Below are 24202 nucleotides of genomic sequence, written 5' to 3'. Positions count from 1 at the left end.
TGCTTGTGCTCTCTCTCTCTGACAAATAAATAGTAAAATCTTTAAAAATAAATACATAAGCAAATAAATTAGTTCCTTCTCTTTGATATTCAGATAATCTGTCCTTTATAAAAATCTCTCCTCTGATGTTCAGCATACACGCTCTTCCTTCCTTTCTACACAAAATTTTCTGAAAGAAAAAGTCACACTTATATCCTCACTTATTCTGCACCCTTTGCAAGCTGGCTTTGGCTTTAGGATATTTTTAAAGATTTCTGTCTTAAAGATATCTTAATTGGTAAATAAATCCAGAATTACAAAATTGTCTCTTCTCAATTCACAGTTGTGATATCCTGATTTAAAATAAAAAATATACATTTGATCTTCCTGGTTTCTGGCACAGAGCAATAGATGAGAGCAATAAAGATGTCTTTTTGTTTTTTATATTAAGGAGGTGACTTTTGGACCACAGCGAGGGGAGCTGGTTGCTGGTGGAACCAACCTTGTGATGAGAAGGTTGGAACTCTCAGTTCTACTCTCCAAACTCCTGGAGGGGTAAGTTCTGGGAATTCAGTTCAGTCACCAATGGTCAATGATTTCATCAACCATGCCTATTGTAATGAAGGTTTCATAAAACCCCCAAAAGGGTCTGCAGATCTTCCATCTTGGTGAACACATGGAAGTGCTGAGGGGTGAGCTCAGAAGGTATGGAAGCTCTATACTCTTTCCCCACACCTTGCCCTATATATCTCTTCAATCTGACTGTTTCTGAGTTACATCCTTTCATAATCAACTAGTATTCTAACAAGTAAAAGTGTTTCTCTGAGTTCGGTGAGCTGCTCTAGTAAATTCATTGAACCCAAGAAGGGGTTCATTGGAACCTCTGATGTATAGCCAGTTGGGCAGTAGCACAGGTGACAGTCTGGACTTGTGATATGAAGTGGGGGGTCCCTGTGGGATCTGATGTCATCTCCAGGTAGACAGTGTCCAGTTTGAGTCGACTTGCAGGCCTCCCAGCTAGTGTCGGAGAGTTCCTCGGTAGTGGAGACACAAACTCCCTACCTCTGCATATCATAATTGGTGACCAGCATGTTAGAAGTGGGTTGATAATGTCATCAACTGCTGATCAATTAACTCTTTTTGGAATCATTTCTCATGTTTTGGTTTCAATGCTGTTATTCTTCTATTTCTTCTCTTGTAACCCTATACTCCTATTCCTTCTGTTAGTATTTTATCAACCTCTTCTTAGTCTGCCTTGGTGTGGACTCTAGTTTTTTTTGTTTATTTGTTTTATTTTGTTGTTTTAGTCATTTCCTTAAAGAAAATATTCCTGTGGTTCCTTTCCCACTCTCTTCCTCTGGTGCCACCACATGCTCTCAGACGGTGAGTTCATTCATTCCCAAGGCTTAAACTTTAAATCTGTCTCTGACTTAGTTCTTCTACCTCATACTTTATTTTCAGTAATCTTTTCAATAGTTAAGCCATGGTCTTATGAACACCATGTTGCTGAAAAAGTCACAGAAAGAACCCAGAAAAAGTCACAACCTTTCTAGACAACTTACCCTCTTTGTGAAATGAAGGAGTGAGCCTTTCAGGTTTCACAGGGATCTTATCAGTCAAGGATCTTGTATGGAGACAGAAACTTAAAGAGAAAGTGAATTTATTATAGGCTACCTGCCAACTTTAGAATTGTTAGTAAGGCTGAGAGACAGACTTTAGGGCTAGAACAGGGCACCTCCAGGAGTTTACATAGCTAGAATTACAGATAAGTCAAGTCTCACCAGAGGGAATGTTTGGCTTTGCTGGCAGGCTACCTCTGCAGACATGACCACAGGTAGTGCTGCCTTCATCACTGCGACTGCTCCATGTACAATGAACTGACCATCGGTCATGGTCCTGACATTCCACACACAATTCAAAGTCTCCAGTTGGAACACCCCTTTGGCTGATCCTACATCATACTGCCTGCCCCCTGGGAGTTGGCAGAGGAAGGACCTAGCTGACCCAACCCACAAAGGGTATTTTGACCCAAGGGCAAAGGGTACAGGGCATGGGACAGCAAATCCTCTCCTACTAAGAAGTGTGTACCATAGATATCTCAAATCTACCTCAGACTCAAGACAGTCAAACCAGAATACCATCTGTTACCCAGGTAACTTAAGCCTCAGACATATGCTGTAGGCGCTCAGGATACGGATTCTTCCTTCACAAGTCTTTGTTTTAATAGTTGTTCAGTTTCATTCAGTAACTACTTTGGTCAGGTTGTTAACTTTTTGAATTTTTGATCACTTCCTTCTCTTCCCTTCCAGTCCCACCCATTGGTTTTGTTAAGAACTGGTTATTGAAGGAGTGATTTAGGGGCTAAAGGCAACACCAAGCAAACCGCAAGGCATAGTTGTGTCAACCTAGGATGAAATCATCTTGACTTGAAGTCTTGCTCTTATGTGTGATTTTCAGGACCGTCTCTCCCTTGCAATTTTCAATGAGCTTCATTTCCCAAGTAATGTTTTTTGAACCCCTGAATGGTAATCACAGAGACAGAACCTGGTGATTAAGGACCTCCCTTCTACTAGAAAAGGAGAGTGTACTAAGGCAATCCTATCTCTGGCCTTTGATTCCTTCATGGTGAGGCAGATCACAGCACTCTCAACGCATAATCATTGTCATCTTTTGGAAGTATATTCAACTCAAATATTTAAACATTTTCATATGTTGATGAAAGAAACATCCAATAAATTGGGTGTGATCTGTACCTATGGCAGCCTACAGATGAAGAGGAGGTGGAGGTGTGTCATCACTCAAATAGACATATTTGCCTTTGCTTTTGATTGTGAAACTCAACACATCCCTTGTATTCAGAAACAATAAAGGAGATAATGCGATGTTATTTGAACATCTATAAATATCCACGGAGGATAATAAATGCCTTTGTTACCTCCAACCCCATGTGTTATGTGCATTTTCAGTGTCTAGCAGTTGTCACAGATGCACTTTATGGTTTTCAAGCCTGGGAGCTGATTATATACTCAGTGGACTTTTAACTGAATTATGTCTTTGAAAAAGCAAACAACCCACCATATTTAAAATTAGAACCTGCTCCTACCACCTTGGCATTCCTAATCCCCTGACCCAGCTCTGCTTTTTTTTTTTTTTTTTTTCCCTAGAACAACTTAATCACCTTCTGAAATAATATATGATTTAATTGTATGTGTCTATTATCTATTTTCTGTCCCTTCCTATGGGAGGACAGGAGACTTTATCTGTTTGATTTACTTATGTCCTGAGAGCCTCAAACTACCTGACACATTCTAAGCATATAATGAGCATCTGTTGAATGAGTGAACAAACAACACCCAGATAGCTCTGAGACCAGTTGAAACTCCTGAGACGGTTGCCTTTGCTGTGCCTTGGTTTGCCCTCAATTCCTGGTCTATGGTCCCTTCCTTGTAAAAACCTGCTTTTCCAAAGAGTCTTAAAATTCACTTACTGCAAGCCTTCAGTGACTCCTCACAGTTTAATGCACTTCCATTTCCTGGAATTATTGCATTTCAAGCTAAAAGAATTTTTTGAGACTTCTTTTTTTTTAGAGCATTTTTACAATCACAGCACAATTGAGAGGAAGGTACAGAAATCCCCCTATAGCTCTGGTTGCTATGTATGCAGACTTCCTCAAGATTAATACCCCTCACCAGAAGACACATTTGTTCCAATGGTTGAACCTACAGTGACAAGTATAACACCCCAAATCCATAGTTTATCTTAGAGTTCACTCTTGGTGTTGTACATTCTATGGGTTTGGGCAAACGTATGATGACATGTATCTGTCATGACATCTATCATACAGAATAGTTTCATGGACCTAAAAATTCTTTGTGCTCTGCCTGTTCACTCCCAACCTCCACAATCCCTGACAATTCCTGATCTTCGCACTGTGTCCCTGGTTTCCCCTTCTCCAGAATGTCTTATAGTTGGCATTATAAAGTATGCATCCTTTTCAGGTAGGCGTCTGTTACTTAGTAATATGCATTTAAGGTTCTTCTGTGTCTTTCATGGTCTGATAGCTTTTCAGTGATGAGTATAAGTCCATTGTGTGGATGTACCCCAGTTTATTTATCCATTCGCCAACTGAAGTGTATCTTGATTGCTTCCAAGTTTTGGCAATTATGAATGAAGCTGTTGTAAACATCTGTGTGCAAGCTTTTGTATAAACATAAATTTTCAACTTCTTTGGGTAAATACCAAGGAGCACAATTGCTGGATCATGTGGTAGGAGTACATAGAGTGTACCAGGAAACCACCAAAATGTCTCCAAAAATGGCTGTACCATTTTGCATTTCCACCAGCAATGGGTGCCTATCTCCACACATCTCTGCCAACATTTGGTGTGGTAGGAATACAATTTTAATGACTAAATTTCCACCACACTTTTGTCTCTGGGGGCAGCTTAGATATTCTAGCAGGGGTAACTTTCGTGTGAAGAGAAATACACTTGATCCCTCTGAGTATGACATAGGATTGCTAATTTATGTCTTTGTTGTGAGCAGAAAAGTGTCCAAAGGGAGCTGTGCCATTTTTTTTTAAAGATCTTACTGTTATATAGAGAAGAAAAGAAGTGTAAGTCATAGTCTAATCACAAGTTGCTTGGTATTTTTATCAATTGTTCCAGAAGACCTGGACTTACCAATTCACATTGTGTTTTTCTTTAGCACTCTTTCTTTTTAAAATCTATAATCATCATCACCATCCTCCTCATCACCATTATCATCATCCTCATTTCCCATGAAGTTTGATATTGAATTATTTTAAATTTCCTAACCAAAGTACAGGAAAACCATACTTATCTAAAGGCCATAACTGGAAACCACAGCACTCTGGGAACTGAGTCAACAAATGGTCTCTAGCTGTGTTGAATCACCTCATTAAAACTATCTCTTCAAGATCTCCTTTCTTTTCTTTTTGCCAGCTTTTACTGGCTTTTGGACTCCAGTGGAGGTCCTCTGGAGCAATCTGCTTTCTTGCAGCCATTTGGCCTAGGGTGTTGAAGGGAAGAATAGCGCCATCCAGGAATTAGGAAGGATGTGGCTAGAGCTGGAGGTGGGCAGGAAAGCAAGGCCTGAGGGAAACACGATGTGGCTATGCTATTGTTTTCTGGGCTAATCCCATTAGTGAATTAAAAAAAGTAAAGCTGTTTAGTCATTTGAGATGTCTTTATTCCACCTTTACACTTGACTTGAATTGTTTGGCTGGGTATTAGAATTTAAATTAAAAATTTTTTTTTCTTTTGATTATGAAGGCATTTCTTCTTTGGCTTCTATACCTATTCCTTGTGTTTGACTTTTTTTTTTTGAAACAGTTTTTTTTTTTTCCTTTATCTTTAGAGCTCTGACACTTCTAATTGATGAGTCTTTATGTAGGCCTTTTTTCAATACAAAGTTGTTTTGGACAAGCATCTGAAGAGCCCTTTCAGAAGGTAGACCTGACTTCTTCAGTTTGAGAAATTTTCTCCTGTAATTTTTCTTATGTAATTTCCAATGAAATTCACCATAAGGGGATGGGGCAGGGATTAAGCCTTTGAGCCAAGCACCTTCGAATGTCAGTGTGCCTGACGCCTTTGTTTCTCCATCCTTCAGTTTATCAAGAAATGTAACAACTTTTATTTAGTACAAATGGTCAGCTCCTTGATGATTTGGAAGCTGGTTTTGTTTTAAGTTACATATTATCTCAGTTTCAGATGAAAATGGATAATTCTTTGATATATGGCTGGAAAATTCCTTCTGTTGGTAGGTTAAGAGCATTATTTTTCACCAGCTGGCTCTTTGTCCAGTGCTCTCTAACTCTGTGGGAGGTGCCTCCAATGTCTCAGGTTATTTAGTTTTCTGAGTTGCCTAAATGAAGTACGTGAGGGACAATCTGTTGCATCTTTTCTCCTAGCTTCTGGTGCTTTGCTGTCAACCTTTACCATTCCTTGGGGTAGAGACCACCACCCTGATCTCTGCCTTCATCTTCACACAGAGTTCAGCTTGGGTAGATGTCCATCTCCAAATTCTCCCTAATTATAAAGATACCAGTCATATAAGATGAGAGCTCACCCTAATGAACTCATTTTAGCTTGATAGCTTCTGGAAAGCCCTATTTCTAAATAAGATCATATTCGGAGGTACTAGAGGTTAGGACCTGAACATACAAATTTGGGGGTACATGATTCAACCAATGACATTTCAAGAACTTAGATGTTATTCCTGACACCTCCCTCCTCTCCTCTCCACATGTAAACTGTCAGAATGTTCTTCCCATTGTACCTCAAATACACATTGCGTCTAGTTATTTCTTTTTATGTTTATCCCAACATTATCTTTCTTTCTCTGGTCCATGGTAATAACCTCCTCCTGGGTCTCCTGTTCCTGCTCTAGTCTCTCCTAATTCATTTTTCATTTGCCAGAGGTCCTCCTGAAGTGATTATTTGATTACATCTCTCCTCTTTGTACAACATTCACTGGCTTCCCATTGCCTAAAGATAAACTTAAAACTCCTTCATGTGGCTTACACATGATCTGGCTCCAGCCTTGTCTCCCCTATTACATTTTCCCAGTGCTCTGAGCTAGGGCCAAATGGGAGCTTCTTTCAGTTCCTTGATTGCACCACACTCTTGCCGCTGGGCTTTAAACATGCTGTTCCCAGTCTGGAATACCCTCTGACCTCAACTCCCCAGACATTGACTCATCCTCTGGGCCTCAACTTTAATGTCAGCTAACTTTAGGAAGGCTAGCTCTCTGCTGTAGGCTGGATGTGGCCCTCAGGAGGACACATCCATGTCTCAATCCATGGAAACTGGGACTATCGCCTTGTTTGGAAGAAAGGTCTTTGTACATGTAATTCAAAGTCATAGCTCTACCCCCAGTGCCTAGTCCAATGCCAGGAGTATATGATAGGTGCTGGTATTTAATATTAACAATAATCTATGATATACCAGAAACTAATACAATATGGCATGTTAACTATACTGGAATTAAAATAAAATTTTAAAAAACCAATACTGCTAAGAATAACTTTCCCTCACTAAGTAAAGGTCAATCAATGTTTCAAACTCAGCACTATCCAAAATGGTACAGATTTGAAAAACATCAGAGGTCTGGCACCTATGAACACCATAGTTATGACCCTCCTAGTATCTTAAGAAACTTGCAGCCTCCCTAGTAGACAAAATGCTCACATCCGGCAAGATGCTTTTAAGAGCCCCCAAAGCAACACCACTCCCCCAAATGAAAATAAATAAAATCTAATCTGATTAGTAGTTACTTAGAGCTGTTTTTAGAGGATTAACATGATCATTAACCTAGAACATTCTATAGTGCAATAAGAGAAAAGAAGAACTATAATTTTCTTATAAGCAAATATCAACAATATATGAGAAGACATGTGTTCTTAAAGACTAAAAGAAAACTAACAAAGACAGGAAGAAATAATAATAAGCAAATTCACAAGTTCCATGTCTGTTGACCTCCCATTCATAGCGTTAACCATCTTAACCCTTGGGACTTCCTTGTATGCCAACAGCTTTTCCTTTCAGAAGCTGCTCCTTCCTGAAGTCCTATTGAGCAATAAATCCCAGGACCCCACCTCTTCTCCCACGGGAGAGGCCAACTGGGATACCCTGCCCCTAGATAGGGTGATTGCTTCCGTGGTACGTGTGTATCTCAAGTAAGATCAATCAGATTTATTTTCAGGGACTGCTATGGATTTCACAACAGAGAGGGATGATTTTTGTTATTTTCTTTTTCTTCTGAGACTGCTGGTTCAGAAGACAATACACTCTAAGCTCCTAATGACCAGCATGGCCGCATGTAATGAGAGCCTTCCTGAGAAGGAAGCCTTACAAAGGCGGGAAAGCAAAGCAAAGACAAGCAATGGAAGTGAGACACAGAATCTTGCTGAAGCTGTTTAAGCCCCTGCATCCAGGAGAGCCTGTGACTCAGTCTTTCCTGGGATGAACCCCATCCTTAGGTTGTGCTACAAGCCACACAGGGATCTATATGATGTGATAGAGGATGGGTGGAGGGAATGTGACAGAGATGTCTAGATGCCCCTAAAAATGAGTGCTCCCACTTCCTCTGTGATGTGGAATTGTCACTGGGCAGTGGCTGTCTGTGGGATTACCTCTCCCAGCCCCTGGCATCTAGATGGGGACATGTGACTTGTTGTTGCGAATGGGATGAGCGTGGGAATGAAGTGTGTCCCTTTATGTGTTTATTTGCTATGAATAGACTTGAGTTTTTTAAACGTTTTGAGGTTCCATACAAATCATCCTGTTAATATGAGCAGCAATTTCCCCCAGGTTTATGGAGGTGCAATTCACATGTGACATTATGCAAATTTAACGAAGTATGTCCCTTTAGAGCCTAAGCAGTTAGGAACGGGATGTGTCTTCTCTAACCTCTCTTGCCCTCTTTTGTTGGCTAGACTCCAATGGTTTCAAGGGCATTTTTATTTAAAATCAGGAGAAAAGGGAGTAGACTGCTGATCATTAATCTTAATGCAAATGAATTGAAGACTGAACTAGTATGAAAGATGATAAAAATTCTCAGCATTAAAATGTTTGTGCCCTTTTAAAATTAAAAGAAATAATCAAATCTGCTTAATGGTGAAGACCATTAAATGATACATTAAGCCACATCCCCCTACCTGAGTGCCTAGCATTAAAACTTTATGTTCCAGGTGTGGGCTTCTGTTGTTCATGAGAAAACCATTTGGTTTGGTCACTTCTTTAGGTCTTGGTGTCATCATCACAGAAATGTCATAGTTTCCTTCCAGCCCTGCAGCTCTGACTCCATCATCTGGTTGCCTTATTGGAACTCTTGGAACCATAAGCTTCTCACTTACCAGGAGATACTCCAGTCAAGACTGTCCTGGAGCCAAAGAGCAAAATGGACAGGCTTCTGTCGCTTGTAGGCTTTTCTGCCCGAGCACTGCTTTAAAAACATTGTCACATGGGACGCCTGGGTGGCTCAGTTGGTTAAGTGGCTGCCTTTGGCTCAGGTCATGATCCCAGCGTCCTGGGATGGAGTCCCACATCAGGCTCCTTGCTCGGCAGGGAGCCTGCTTCTCCCTCTGCCTCTAGCCTGCCACTCTGTCTGCCTGTGCTTGCGCTCTCTCTCTAACAAATAAATAAAATCTTTAAAAAAACAAACAACAACAAAAAAACACGTCGTCACATTTTGCTGTCAATAAAGCCCCCTCTGTTCAGCCTAGGTTGTTCTGCTGTCTTTCTCCTTTCTTTAAAATGTGTGCAAATTTGAAATTTAAACTCCAGTGGACCATGGGATCTATAACTGTATCCAGGAGGTTCAGAGAATATTTGAACTTTTGAGTTAAGAATTCATCAGTTAGCCACAACAAGAAAAAAAAAAAATGCTTCAATTGGTTTAAGATAACAATAATCCTATTGTTTTGATTTGGAAACTTTAGGTTTGAGGAAACCTTCCAGAGCCTATTAGAATTTGAAGATAAGTCCATTCCTTGCCACAGGCTAACGTGCACGGTAAATGCCAGACTGGGGGAATATTTGTTAAGCTTTATGAGGCAGCAAATTACAGGTCCCCTGGAGCCAGGAGAACTTTTCTCTTTTATATTGTCCATGTGACTGCCTATTCTAGAAGCATCCCTGGAGGTCATGAATGTTGTATGCTTGAGAAATATTCTTTCTTCTTCACTGAGTCAGTTATTGGTAATTGGGTTATTACTAAAAGATAGGCAGACAGTCGGAGTATCATTAGCTTGATGCTGATACTCTTCCCCATTCTTTGGATAAGTGCCCATCTATTTTTATCTATCTTGTCATTACAGGCCAGCCCTGAACTCGTTTGGCTAGCACTAGAATGAGTTGAGGAGTGGTACATGGGATTGGTTTGGGGAACAACAGATTGAAAAGAAAAAGGTGTCCTGAAGAAGAACATGGGAATGAAAGAGATGAGGGGAAGGGAAATTGAAGGGTAGGAGTGGGGAGAGAAGATTAGAAATAACGAGGGGGGGTGCTCTAAGGAGTTCCAGGGTTGTCTGAATGAAAAATATGGCAAAGTACATTGGGATCACCCATCCATTCATTAACACACATAATAAACCTTTATTGAGTTGCCTACTACATGCCAAACTTTAAATCAGTAACCACATCTTGTAAAAGGACAGCATTATTTTTTACATCAGTATTTGCAAGTATTTCACAGGAATTTCCAAGACGACTGACACTAATATGTATATTTTGCAGAGGAGGAAAAGTGAACCAGTAAGAGGTTAAATGACTTGCCTAAGGTCACAAAACAAACTACTGGCTGCATAGTGATGAGGAGCCAGAGACTTTAAATTTCAAATGTATGGCCTCTGGCTGGATAATAACTAAGGTTTAATTCATCTAATAGAATTTTTAAAAATAACTTTCTTTTAAGACCAGATTTATAAGCAAGTATAAAGCCCTTTTCAGGGACCATTCCCTTGTGGTGTGAAGTCAAAAACATTTAATGCTAATTACTCATTTGATCATTTTTTAAAAACTTATTATCGGCTGATGTCCTTGGCATAGAAAAGGCAATTTGCTTTTTTTAGTATGTTCTTCCAAATCAGTGCAAGGGCAGTGACACTGTAAGCATCCTGGCTTTCTTCATAAACATCAGCCTTTTGTGTCTGTCATTTTGTCCCCTAGACTAAAAGTGCCTATAAAATTGGACCCAAGAGCACCACCAGAGAACAAAGCTTCAGGAATCCAAACTAAGATGAGCATGAAGAGAATCATAAATCAAGGAGTGACAGCTTTAAGAGAAACCAAATAATTTGAACTCTAAAAGTATATAAATGCTCTAGTAAGATTATGTTGCATGTAGAGATAAACCAAAGGACATATAAAAAGTGAGAAAAGATTGGGCAAAATGGCCAAGTGTTGCACATTACCTAAGATCCCCATCAACTCCAGCCCATGTTGGTCACTGGATGGAGAATTAGAATCCTCTTGGCCTTGATGAATATCATCTTGCATGTTTTAGGTTTCAAGGATAATAGCCATTTAGTCTTGTTCAATGAACAGTGATGCAAGCTGATCTCTCTTGGTTGCTGTTCCGTGTGGCAATAACACTTCCCTTGATTTATACACCCTCTGAGAGGGACACAGCCTGACATCCTGTTTGTTGTCGTAGCTATAAATTGTAAATTAGGTGACAGCCATACTCTTCTATTTAAAGGACATCCTCCCTTTTTTTTTTTTTTTTTTTTACAACTTTTTCTCTGCCTATTATTCTGGTTTAACAATCTTTGAAGCAATAATCTGAGGCATGAGGATTTCCCTCAGTAAATGCATCAAGCCTCAGTATTGACCAACAGCTGCTGTGTGAAAACCTTGAAGCTACATGTCAAATGCTACATTGTCTCCCTGACCAGAATGTATCCATGAGCAGAAACCGCTAGAAATTTCTTCATGTGAGACACAAGTTTGAAAATTACTCTAGCAAGAACTTTGAGTCGCCTACTTTTTATTTTGGAAATACAGAATTTATATTCCATACTTATGAAACCACGAATGATTTGTAGGGAGTCCATAAGCCCCGGGAATTGTAAGCACAACTTCTTGTCTGCATTTTTCTGAGACAAAGGTTCATAGCTTTTAATAATTTTTTTAAAAGAAGTCTGGGACCCCACTGTACTATAGTTTGCCTGCCTAATTGTGCCTTCTGGATCTTCTTGAGACAAGTCTGGTACCCCATATATTATTTGTCAAGAGAACTGAAGTGTGAGTGGTAGCCCAAACTCTGTTTGTTTGTGTCAGACCAATTTTAAGTAAATGGAACCAATTTAAGAGGTTTTTCATGCTGATGGGAAGAATTATAAATAATACAAATAAAGATGATTAACATGCTGATATTGTGTTTAGAATCCAACCAAAAATTCACATTCTATAAAACATACAATCATAAGCTCCTAGCGTTTCTCGTTGTGTTCAACACAACTCCATCTTGTCTTGAACACATCTTTGAGAGTCTGTCTTGTCAGATAGTTGAAGGAGTAGGCCTTGTGTCTTTATGAATAATTCACACTACTGATAATGTTTTCATGGTTAATTGAAAATTACTCAATTCTTTCCTTTATGCAATGAATATCTCAGTCATGTCTACTGTGATGGGAATCAATAGGTTCTGCTGTGGGAAAAGAGTCCTGGCCTGCATCAGAAAAGACTGGAAGGAACACTTCATGAGATGGCCTTTTTGCCCATCAAGGTCCTGTGAAAAGGTACACATCTGTCCATGACCACTTCTCTGTGGCGATCTATGAAATGTCTGCCTTTCCACATAAGCCAATCTTCTGCCGAGTTCAAGAAAGTAGTGGATGAGGAAGATACTCTTCTTACAGCCTGAGACAAAATAATTTAGACTTTTTAAAGTGATGACTTATTTTTATATTTCTCCTTGAACAATTCAGGGCTCTTTAAGTAATAACGCATTCCTGTATTTCCCTTCTTGTTTTCCTTTTAATTTGATTTCCAGCAGCTCTCTTCCTGGGGTATAGTCCCAATCCTCATTTTTGTCATCTTGCAGTAAATGTGTGATGTGGGCAGAGACTATGCAAAAGGGCTCAAACTCGGAAAAGGGGGGGGGGCGGGAATCTGGTGCTTTGTAACGGGTGTCTACTGAGCCACAGCAGTCTGTGTCCAGACAGCTGAGGAAGGCATATGGGCTTTGGAACTTTGTTTAGGCCTTTCTAATGTGTTTTCTCAGTATAGATTCCTAAAAACACAAACCTTGATTGTATTGAATCTAAGAGAAGCGGGACTGTCCCACACTCTGTCCAGAATAGTTCCAGGTTTTAGTGCCAGGTAAAAGGTAGCTACAGACAAGCAGCTCTGAATGGGAGGGGAGCCAGAGGAGTGAGGAGATGGTGGGGCTGTAGGGAAAGGACGTGGGAAGCCAGGATAGACTTGGGCAGGCACAGGAGGACTGCTGCCTCTTCTCTCTTCCAAAGGAGGAATTCTCTAAATGGCACGTGCCCTTACTTCTTCCTCAATCAATTAAAAATAGGGCACATCATACAGTCAATGGTATTTAATAGGGTTGAATGATGATAGACGGCAGCTACACTCATGGCAAGAATAGCATAACACATAGACTTGTCGATTCACCATGTTGTACACCTGAAATTAAATTGTGTCAACTATACTCACAACTATACAAAACAAAACAAAGACTAGTGCCCATGATGTATGAGTAGAAGCTTCCCTCCTGCCCAGACCAGATTTCCCAATGGTGTTTAGCAGCATTTCCTTACATTTCAGTGTTCCATTTCCACTACCCCCTCCTCCCTGGCACAATTCGGGGTGGGGGGAGGGAAGGTGGGGGTGGTCCCTTTCTCTATTTTGTCCTTATCCAATCTTCTTTCATTCATTAATACCTTCTAATTTATCTATCCCTTATACCTATCCATGTTTCTCTTTCTGTATTTCTATTTATATAGATCTGTTAAAAAATCAAGATTTTATTAAAAAGCAGAGCATAAGGAATAGAGCCAATGATATCATAATAGGGATGTACCATGTACCAGGACAGATGGAAGCTACACTTGGAATGAACCCAGCATAATGGATAAATTTGTCAAATCACTAGGTGGTATACCTAGAACACTGCATGTCGACTATACTCAAATTAAAAAATCAAGATTACATTTTATGCAATTTATAGAAAATTATGTAATTTGAGCAATCAAATAGTTTCCAAGGCTTATTGGGAAAAAACAAAAACAAAAAACCTGAGCCCCCTCCCCTTTTCCTTTTCCCATTTCTGAGAGTTGACTATTTTTGACTTTAAAAGTATTTATCTCTACATCTCCAAACTTTTATCAGTTTGGGGCATATTTTGACCTCCTGTTTTAGGTGAGGATTTACTCCCTTTCAGCCAGACTGGCTCCCATTCCCACGCAAGTCTTACATAATCAGTGATTACATAGTTATTGCTATCGTAAATGCTGCTTAGATGTAAATCATGTGAAAAACAGAACTTTTTGCGTGCAACTTTATATTCTCTTTGGAATCAATAATGGCCTTGGTTTTGCTTCTTAGGTTCTTTATGTTTTCATTGCCATTCATCCCCCAATCCAGTTTTTCCACTGTGTGTTCTACAACTCCTAATTTTGGGGTGTTGGTCATCCTAGACCAATCCCCTCATTGTCTTCTCTTTTCACTCCTCCTTTTTGGAGATTTTTCATCTTTGCTATCCAGTATCTCTGTTGAGTTTTTCCTTTCTCCCGGCACCTTTTTAATCCCTAGGAGTTCTTTTATCACCCCACTCCCCGAATGTTCTTTGTAAAAAACAATATCCTTTTATTGTGTTTTATGGAACTAAAATCGTCTGCGATCTCTATAAGAATACCAATGGCTTTCTTTTTCAACACCCTGCAGTGGTTCTGTTTTCCCCACGTTGCTTTCTCCTCTTTGCTGGTGTTAGTATTTGTTATGCATGTTGGAGACTTTCTTCAAATATCTAGGGAACTTCAGCTGTCTGTTTATATTTTTAAAAATGACCTAAAAAGGATAAAAGGTAGCCCTTGTGCGTGGTTGGTACCTCCTACCTTTGGGGCACCCAAGAGTGTAATCTGGGATCTTCTGAAGTCGATTTCTTTGGATGTTTCCTCTTGAGATGGTCCGGTTCTAAGCCAAGAGACTTCTTTTCTCTGTAGGGTGTGTGCCTGGCTACTGGTGCCTAAAACGGAGTGATAATATGATTTACAGTCCCAGTGTTCAGTAGCCAAATAGGAGTGGGGTGGGGGGCTCTGTGGTGCAGATCATGTTCTTCCTAAATTCTCCCACTGACAGTTTAATATTCACCTTTTTTTAATGGTCAGACGTAATTTTAATTAAATCCATATACATAAGTTGTTTGCAGAGAACTATACATAATAGTTCACACAATACAACAGTGTATTGGTTTTTTGGTGTACAACATAGTGATTTGATACCTGCAAAATGATCACCACAGTAAGTCTAGGTAACATCTGTCACCACACATAATTACAGAATTCTTTTTTCTTGTGATGAGAACTTTAAAGATCTCCTCTCTTAGCAACTTCTAAAGATGTAATACAGTACTGTTAACTGTCTGTCACAATGCTGTACCTTACCACCCTACGACTTATTCATTGTATAACTGACAGTTATTATCAAAAAGACATGAAATAATAATTGTTGGTGAGACTGGGGAGAAAAGGGAATCCTTGTGTACCTGGTGGGAATGTAAATGGGTGCAGCCACTCTGGAAAACAGAATGAATTGAGTTTCCTCAAATAATTAAAAATAGAACTACCATATGATCCAGCATTTCACTTCTGGGTATCTATGCACAGAAGACAAACATACTAACTCAAAATAATACATGCCCCTCCATGTTCACAGCATATTATTTACAATAGCCAAGACATGGAAACAATTTAAGTGTCCATTCACAGATGCAAGGATAAAAAATGTGAGCTATACGCACATGTGTGCACGTGCGCGCGCGCACACACACGCACACACACACACACAGGAATATTACTCAGCCATCAAAAAGAATTAAGTCTTGCAATTTCTAGCAACATGGATGGAACCTGAGGGCATCACGCTAACAAAATAAGCCAGAGAAAGACCAAAACCATATGATCTCACTTATAGGTGGAATCTTAAAAAAAAAAATTAAAAGTCAACCTCATAGATACTGAAAACAGACTGGTGGTTGCCAGAGGCTGAGGGGCAGGTGGGTGAAATACGTATCCGTTTTAATTTCTGTTTCACTTCTCAGTCATCCTTTCGCTTTCAAGCTTTCATAATTTTATTTCCATTTCTTTCTCCCTATTCTTTGTCCTTGTGGGCAAATGCCTTAAACTTCTTTCCTCCACTTTCATTCAGGTGAGGTTTCAAGAGAGTGAGCCTTCTACATCTAACCGTAAGTTCTCCTGTTATCTCTAAAAGTTTTCTCAGGAACAAGAGCAGGCTTGTCATGTACAGTTGTGTGGGGTACACAGTGCACAGCTTTAAGGGAAACCATCCCTGTCATAAATGTTATCCCTTTCTATATTTGTTTTGACAAATTTCTGGCAAATGCGAGTAAATTGTCTTGTTCTGAAAAAATAAGTGTAATACAGCAATGGTTTAATAGATAGAGGTAAAGTTTCTTCATGAAGGGCTGACGTTTTCCAAATTCATGCAAAGGAGTCGTGTGTACTAACGCCCGTTCTGAATAAGGAATTTGAACTGAGACTTCTGGTTTCAAACATATTTCTGAGTCTCCTAGTTTAAGTTGGACAGACTGATTTCCAAAAATGGACTGAGCGGTCTCACAATGCCAGGCAAATGGGGAGTTTCAACAGGTGGCCGCTGAGTAGGCTGATCGAGATTTTTTAAAATGTCTACTCTGAGGAGAATAACCAAACTTTTCCTGGCAACGCAGTGAAATAAGACCTTACTAATTGGTAATAGTTGCAGACAAAATTGTATTAAAGAATAAAATCCGTGGCAGATTTCTGGTTCAAAGTCATTTGGCCAACAGATCCTGACATGATCTCTCCTTACTTCCTACTCAAATAACCATAAAGACAGCAAAAAAAAAAAAAAAAAAAAAAAAAAAAAAAGAACATTTATACAAAATGAAAACTGACAGCCCACATACTGCCAGAATCCTGAAAGGAATTCCACCAATGATGAGATACATGAGGGACAAATAGAAACCAAAACTGTTGACCTAGGTGTGCTTTTCCAGCCGACATGGAACTGAGCTGTTGCCGCTGAGGTAGGAAAATTTGTCTCAGTGCTCTACCCTGGCTCGCGGATCTAAAGTCTGTATGAAGCTGAAAACAGAGTGGCCGCCATGCAGTGGTCTGGATACTTCTTTGTTCACAGAGCTGATCCCTTCACATACCCCTAACCCCATCAGCAATTTCTCTTCCTCATGCTTTTGAAGACTTTAACTTCTCAGAGGACATGTAGCAGAAAGTGTGTATGGAAGACGAGCAGCAGAGAAGGAAAAGGACGACCTGGCTGTGGCCTGCTGTACTCCAGGAGCTTAGTCGCTGCAGGGACTTAGAAGTGAGAGCTGGTACAAGCTGGGATTAGCTTCTCAGGACATAGAACCAGGCATTGGGTATAAAAGAAAGTCTAAGTTCAGGGCAATTGCATTAGGGGGATGTGGGGCCGTCCCTGGGAATTAGACTAGAAACCATGTACTTCAATTGGCCATCCAGTCGTAAATCATTTCCAGTTCCAAATTAACCACACACAAGGCGAAGGGCAAGTCATGGGCCATGTCAGCTGGAAAACAACTACTCCATCAATCTCGTTTTCTTCTCAGATAAGTAGACAGGAAAAACCACAATAGCACAAGGAATATATGAGAAAAAAGTACTATAGAAGAATAAAATGGAGGCATGGAGAAAGTCTCACAAAACATCTCAGAATTATTTACTGGACATTTGGTAAAGGTGGTATCAAGGTTTCAAGTTTTATGCACACAGTTACAATAACGTAGCAGGAAAGAAAAACAAAATTTAACAAAAATGGGGAAGACACAGTTGTTGCCACCCCGAGATGCACATCTCTTTGGACCAGAAATCAGAGAGCAGGCAGGAGCTGCTTAAACCCCATACTAGAACAGATCAAAGTGACTGGGGGTTGATTCCTTTAAGATATTGGAAACACAGAGTGCCCATATGTGTCAACTGTGGAGAACCAGCCCCCTGTTTGAAAACTGGCTTGTGGGGAGGGGCACCCCAACTCTCAAAGGACGTGGGAAAAGTTAACAACTGCTGCCGAGAGTGTTGGCTTGCAGCAGGCTACTTACAAGGGTTGTAAAGAGGGATCCAGACAACTGCATAACCAGGCATGGGGCCAGCTGCCGCTGGCTCTGGGACTGGATCTCTGATGTTCCTCAGTCTGATTATGGAAAGAAACAAAGCATCAGTCCAAAACCTGGTTCTGGCTATACTGCTAGATATGGAGGGGAGAGAGAGAGAGAGAGAGAGAGAGAGTGTGTGTGTGAGAGAGAGAGAGAGAGAGAGAGAGAGAGATCAGATAAAATAAATATTAAGAAATATGAACAATAAAAATGTCAAGAGAATGAGCTCCTGAAGAATGCAAGTAACAGAGCAATGTGACAATGATTTATGATAAAGTTCTTATAAACTATGTCTGAGAAAGTATGTCATGAGAGGTCTGGATCCACACCCTTCAAAACCTGGCTTCTTAGCTGTATGACCTTGCTGAGCCTTGGTTTCCTTTGTGTATAGGGAGGATTAAAGTAATACCTGTCTCACTGATTTAATGTAAAAATTAAAATCATTCCAACAGTGCTTAGCATATGTCAAACTAAAGTGCAATGGTAACATTCAAATCTTAATTGGAAATGGTAACAAATCAGATCTGGGGACAGAAAAGCAAATTGGTAACCCAGAGGATAAGCTTGAGAAGTGCTTGTAATGTTTCTAGGAAAATGAGAAGAGACAAAAAAGAATTGCAGAAAATAAAACAAATACAGAGGACATGGAAAAACGCCCTGATTCGGATGTTTACCATAAGCATTCTGACATTTAAGTAAGTACGTAGGTGACTTGAATCGTTATTGATAACCTTCAATTAATAATGTATCAGTCTGGGGGTTCCTGGGTGGCTCAGTGGGTTAAGCATCTGCCTTCCACTCAGGTCATGACCCAGGGTCCTGGGATCAAGTTCCGCATCGGGCTCCCTGCTCTGTGGGGAGCCCACTTCCTCTTCCTCCGCCTGCCTCTCTCCCTGCTTGTGCTCGCTCCCTCTCTCTCTCTCTCTGTCAAATAAATAAATAAAATCTTAAAAAACAAAAACAAAAAACAAAAACAATGTCTCAGTCTGTAGGGAAAGATAATTTCCTTTCTTTTCAAGGACCTGTGACCACAACTCTTGATCATGTACTGACAGATTGGGCTCTGCAAAGCCATAGGGTTTCAAAACAGCCTTGGGATTGCCTTGGTTGAAACTAAGAGACCCTAATTATGAGTTTGTTTGTAGGCCTCTCAATTCTCCCTTCAACAAAATATGCTTTGCTTTTCATCTTTTTATATATTGTGGTTTCAATTAAGGTTTATTTTTTTTTAAGTGTGGCATTGATTCAGTAATAACAATAGGGTGAAAATTGGTACCCTAAAGGTTAATAATTCCTGAGAGTTGAAATAGGGTGGGCAGACCCAATTCTCAAACTATGAAGCGATACCAGAAATTAGTAATAAAGGTTAAAAACAAAACAAAACCCTCTGGCCATTTGGACCTTAAAATTACTCTTCTAACTCATTGTTGATTCACAGAGGTAGTCAAACTGCACTGCAGGCCTGCTTGAAAATTTAAACATTACAGGGCAATCATAATCTCAGTTATTTCCATTAGAGAATTTGTTTAAAAAACCAGCATTCCATTCTCTCATTAGAATTCTTTTAAAAATTGACTTAAAGAAAAATTTTAGGGATAACGTAAAAACAAGTGAAAGTAAGAAATGAGAAGTATTACCACTGATAAATCTTTTTTTTTAAAGAATTTATTTATTTATTTGACAGAGATTACAAGTAGGCAGAGAGGCAGGCAGACAGAGAGAGGGAGAAACAGGCTCCCCACTGAGCAGAGAGCCCGATTCGGGGCTCCATCCCAGGACCCTAGGATCATGAGCTGAGCTGAAGGCAGAGGCTTAACCCACTGAGCCACCCAGGCGCCCCCCGCCTTTTTTTTTTTTTTTTTTAAGATTTTATTTATTTGACAGACAGAGATCACAAGTAGGCACAATAGCAGGCGGGGTGGGGGGGGAACGGGCTCCCCACTGAGCAGAGAGCCTGATGCAGGGCTCAATTCCAGGATCCTGGGATAATGACCTGAGCCAAAGACAGAGGCTTTAACCCACTGAGCCACCCAGGCGCCCCCCTGCCCCCGCCACCTATTGATAAATCTAAGAGTTCAAATCTTTGTGAATAAAAAACAAATAACAACCAATGAGTTGGACAAACTTCTGGCAATTTGTTTTAAAAGGGGAAAAAACTGCACAAATTTAGAAAATTTGTGTAGTGATGAGTGGCAATAAGGTCATAATGGGTATTGATCTATAGTCATGAGGAAGCATTTAAAATCACAGACCCAAAGAAGATCCCAGTTTTATAAGGAAATATATGTACACCAGGCAGGGAATATATATGATTCCATATATCAGAAAAGGATTTGATATAGGAACAAACATTCTTCAAAAATATACCAACTCTTCGACCCAGGAATTTGTTAACAAATTATTGTAGAGGTGAACCAAAACCTATTTAAAAGGAAGTTGGTTGTTGTGTTATCTATAAGAGCAAAACATTGAAATTTTGTAAATATTCAACAGTAAGAGACTATGAAATAAAATATGGTATATTTATCCAGTGAAATAAAATATGGTATATTTATCCAATGCAATATCATATAACCACTAAAAAGTTGTAGAATATTTGACATATTTATTTCACTGCAGAAAGTAGAACAGGCAGGCTCCGGAACATCATTCCAGGCTCTTTGGGGTGGATTAAATGACTTAATTCATCTGTCAAGTCCCTGCTGGAGAAGACATTTGGTATGTGTTAGTTTTCCCTCCCACACAGGGTTATTTTGAGAGTAGTTGTATACAAAGTAGCTAGTCTGTGCCTAGCCCATGGTCCTCACCCATCAGACCTTTAGGTCCTGGCCCCCTACCTCTTGTCTGTGTTCTGGAGAGCCAAGGTTTCCCCCTCGCACACACTGGCATTTTTGTACCAGGATGCAGTGAGTTGAAATGTGGTTTCTGATGTGGTGAGGAAATGACATGATAGCCTGTGTGTTAACCTCTTACCTGCTGCTCTCTTTTTTTCTTTCTTTTCCCAGATTTTATTTATTTATTTGAGAGAGAGAGAGTGTGTGTGTGTGTGTGTGCACGAGCATAGAGTGGGGGCAGAGGGAGAGGGCGAAGAGACTCCCCACTGAGCAGGGACCCCCCCCACACACACACATGGGGGCTTGATCCCAGGATCCTTGAATCATGACCTGAGCCAAAGGCCAACATTTAACCCACCGAGCCACCCAGGCACCCCTTTGCCTACTGCTCTCTAAATAGAAGTTTAGCGTAGACCATCTTGCTGATATTCAGCAAAGGTCAGCTGTATGAAAACCAGAGATCATTCTAGGCTCTGGCAAATATTTGATAGTTAGTCTGGCCATGAGCCAAGCCCTCCCCAGCACAGCTCTGTGCGTAGTTCTCCTCTAGATCTATGGCATGTTTTCAGAAAGAAGGAAGCTGGGACGTCTTGCTGAGCTGTCGGTGTCCCTTCCAAGACAAAACTTCCTTTATGATTGTAGTCATTAAACTGGGTGTAGTTTACAAGAGCTTTCATAAAACTCTCCAGGTCTAAAGTCTGCTACCATTGGAATTGGTTTTAACTTTTATAACATGTTATGTGGGGTTGTGATTGGACTTAGTCTTGCTGGAAGGACTAGTGTTACTGGGATATTCAAAGTATGAGCTTGATCCCGACACCTTCCTTTGCCTTGGCATGGTCAAGGTAATGGATTCCCATTATGTATGTTCAGTAGAGGTTCCAATGGGAAGCTCTGGCAAGTCTTTGCAGGGTACCTGAGCATTAATGACTGTTATTTATCCCTGCATCAGCCCTGCATAAAATACCATCTTTGCAAAGTGTGATGCAATAACCTGCCTAGGTTTCTATCCCACAACAATGGTGAGTTTTAAAGCTATCCTTGCAAGAACCTGTGGGAACAAGCCCTTCAGATGCATGATTCATTACATGGCCTACTGACTAGGATTGCTTTTGCTTCCCATCCTTCAGCATTTCTGACAATCCCAAGCACTATTCTGGATCTATTTCAAGCTTTCAATCATCCTCCTATTTTGTGTCTATAGGGTATATCTTTATTCCTAATTCAGCCACTGTCATCACATCCCGACCTTGGACAGGATACCGTTGCTGCCAGCGGAGGGCCTTTGGAGTCATTTGTTTTCTTGGTAGCACCCAGAGAAGCTTATTTCCTTTCTTAGAATTGGGAAATCATGTGGCATCGACCCACCAAATGAGAAGAGTCCCAGGAATCTGATTTATGAATGTACAATCAGGTCAGGCTCCAGGGCCTGGGGGCAAATGTGAGCTCTTCATAGAATGAGGACTTCTGTGGTGTAAGAAGCAGAGTTCTAAAGATGCTCGAAAGGTTTCCTGGTCACCTAAATGATCTTACAAAACAACGCTTGAATGATTTAAGTGTAAATAGATTGGACACATCTGGGTTGAATTTCCCTTCAAATACACATGACTTGTTAAAATCCAGGGGAAAGAGCTTAGGGCAAAACGTGTTTTTGGTTTCTCAAAACCCAAACATTGGAAAATAACAATTGGAACATTTGTCTGGCCCCCAAATACCGCTGGGTCAGCTTATCCCTCACTGTCAATTTACAACCTGTTCCAGGAAAGCAGAACATGGCTCATCTATTCTTGTCTTCTGTGATAAAAGGCTCTGGAAATAAGAGGACCTCTTGGGGGGAAAAAAAAAATCTTTGAGAAAAACTTACCAAGCTTCCCAATTGGTTTTTCAGCTAACAGGGGATCCTGCGCTCTGTCCAAGGCAGCTCTGGTATCTCTCCTCTAACGTTCAGGACCCACTTCTGGTTCCCACCCCTGGGTCTTTGCAGTTGCTTACTTGGTATTATTGGGGAGTATTTGCAGCTCCTTGTGGAAAAACTCTCAACAGTAATCACAAATTGGGTAAAAATATGCACAGCTTTTCAAAGACTCAACAAGTTCTGAAAATAAAAGCACTTTGAAATGCAATATAAAAACGTTTGCATCTCTTTTACGTCCAGGAGCCCGGCTCACCCAATGTCCCTGCACCTCCTCCTGAGGTCAAGTGCAGTGGGTCACCCTGTCTTCTTAAGGTGATGTGTTTAAGAGGGTCCGGTGATTGTGTAGCCAGTGAGGACAGTGGGTGTTTATGACTTGCCTGCCAAGCAGAGAGAGGATTCTCTTCTGTGTGTCATGTGTAGTGCATGTGAGTGTGTGTTTGGTGGGAGGGGGGGGCTGGGAGGCAGACCATAATACCCAAATCACCAAACAAGAGTTCTGAGTAGGGAAAATGTGACTAAGTAGTAAATTGAGTCAATTTGTTGTCGACAGACCGTGTTTTCAGCCCATTGTAACCTTTTTGATTTGGCACGGGGTGTCCTCAGCTGATGGTTAGAAGTATTTACACCTCTTTTTTTCTTTTTACAAAGACAAGGGTGTTTGGGTTCTACAGTTGCAGATGCAAGCTACATATAAAAAGGTGTACCTTGGTATTGGAAATTCTACAAAATTGGCATTTATGCAGTTCTCTCTGCTAATATGTTGATAGAGTCAGCACAGCTGCACATAAATTATATCAGTTGATAATCCACATTATGTATTAGTCAATAATATGACACCCCACAGCACCGAGTCATTTTATCAGAAGTGCTCACCGGGAAGGTCATAATGATGGTGATAACTTTGAACGCCGATCAAGTGCCCAAATTTACTGTTATCGATCATCGCCCAGACTCTTCCAGTTAGATACCCTTAACGCAATTCTCTGAATGAGAAAACTGAGAATCAGAGTCTGTAAATGACTTGACGGAGGTCACACACTTGTAAGTGACAGAGATAATACTGGAAACCACAATTGGGTGATCACAAATCCATTCTGTTCCCTTTCCAAGCCTCTTATCAATCCTTTGGTTAAAAGTGGTCAGGAGGAATGGCACAACTACGAGACTGGGGATAAAATAACAGCTAATGGTTATTGAAATACGATGCTACAAGAAGCAGCATTGAGGTTCTGTGTGATGCCGACTTCATCACAACCACATTGATTGTGTGCTCATTATGTGACAGATTATGTGTTAACCTTCAAGGCACTAAATCTGTTAATGTTATCACATTCATTAACTGCTTTGATTCTCATGTGCCAGAAACATCATCCTTATGGGCTAGAAAATGAAACTAACTAGGTTAACTTCCTCAAGGCTACCCAGCTAGTAAGTGGCAGAGGGAAGACGAAAAAGCAGGGAGTGTGCTCTGGAGCCTCAGACTTATAATCTCTGTGATAAAGTCTTTCTTAGACAAGCTTCTTCCAAAGGCTAGGAATTTGGTTAATTTGAAGAAACAGAAGGAAGAGAAAGAGGCAATATTGACAAGA

At 40.4% G+C, this 24202-nt stretch overlaps 1 long non-coding RNA gene across 1 annotated transcript in view; it reads right to left on the bottom strand.

Annotated features, from left to right (window-relative positions):
- LOC123389774 overlaps positions 1-23764 on the bottom strand; it is a 47439-nt gene extending 23675 nt beyond the window's left edge. The window contains exons 1-4 of the long non-coding RNA XR_006604408.1: positions 23487-23764; positions 22563-22719; positions 17811-17902; positions 14572-14702 (exon numbers count right to left, since the gene is read on the bottom strand). This is a non-coding gene — a long non-coding RNA (uncharacterized LOC123389774). The remainder of the gene's footprint in view (positions 1-14571; positions 14703-17810; positions 17903-22562; positions 22720-23486) is intronic.
- Between the last annotated feature and the right edge of the window lie 438 nt (positions 23765-24202).

Source organism: Mustela putorius, unplaced genomic scaffold (genome assembly GCF_011764305.1).
Source record: "Mustela putorius furo isolate JIRA1106 unplaced genomic scaffold, ASM1176430v1.1 tig00004013_pilon_pilon_pilon, whole genome shotgun sequence".
Classification (NCBI taxonomy): domain Eukaryota; kingdom Metazoa; phylum Chordata; class Mammalia; order Carnivora; family Mustelidae; genus Mustela; species Mustela putorius.
This window is presented reverse-complemented; position numbering and strand designations above follow the sequence as displayed.